Source organism: Capsicum annuum, chromosome 3, assembly GCF_002878395.1.
Source record: "Capsicum annuum cultivar UCD-10X-F1 chromosome 3, UCD10Xv1.1, whole genome shotgun sequence".
NCBI lineage: Eukaryota > Viridiplantae > Streptophyta > Magnoliopsida > Solanales > Solanaceae > Capsicum > Capsicum annuum.
The window spans coordinates 145,249,858-145,250,669 of NC_061113.1; positions in this window are offsets into that span (position 1 = coordinate 145,249,858).

Consider the following 812-nt stretch of genomic DNA (forward strand, 5'->3'; position numbering starts at 1 on the left):
TTAATTTGATAATCGAATCATCAGTTTGGGTTAATAGTTTGACCCAAAATTTGCAAAGTCTTAGACCAAATAATGTCAATTATGTCTTTTTAATATAGATTTTTATTGTCATCTGATCTATTATCACCATGATTTGCAACTATTAATTTCTACATGGCGTCCTATCGATTTCAATCCCAAAAAGTGGTATCAAAGTAGATAGTTTAGGTTGAAAAGATGTTAAGATCAAAGTTGCAGCCAACTTGGTGATAATGAAGATTTTGTCCAACTGCATGTGGAGAAGAAGTTTTAAGCATATTTTAATATTTTTATTGTTTTATTTTTAAAATAAAAATAAAATATTAATTTTTAATCATGATATTTTAAACCTTATTTTTAACCATGGAAAGCAACAGTGATGAAGATTATATGAAGAATGAAGATCATACATTTGAAGAAGGTGGATCAAATTTTATTAATAAAATCAGCCAAAAGAGATAGATTTGTTAAGGATTTTGCCCTGATTCACTTTCCATATTTGAGTTTATGTTTCTTTGAAGTAAATTAAAAGTAATACCACAATTAATTTTACTTTTCTTTTAAAAAATAAAACTCTTTCATATTTGGCTGAAACACCCTGGTTTCTGGAGCTTAGAAAATTTTTATGATTTTTGGTCTCTAGGCAAGATACGACTTAAGGAATGAGTCATACAATTAGGTATAGGTAGTATGGTCTAGTCGTATGCTACCCAGTGTTAGTTGGTGAAATGGATGTAGTTACTAGAATGGGTACGATTTGGGTGGTACGAGTCGTATCGGTATATACGGGTTAT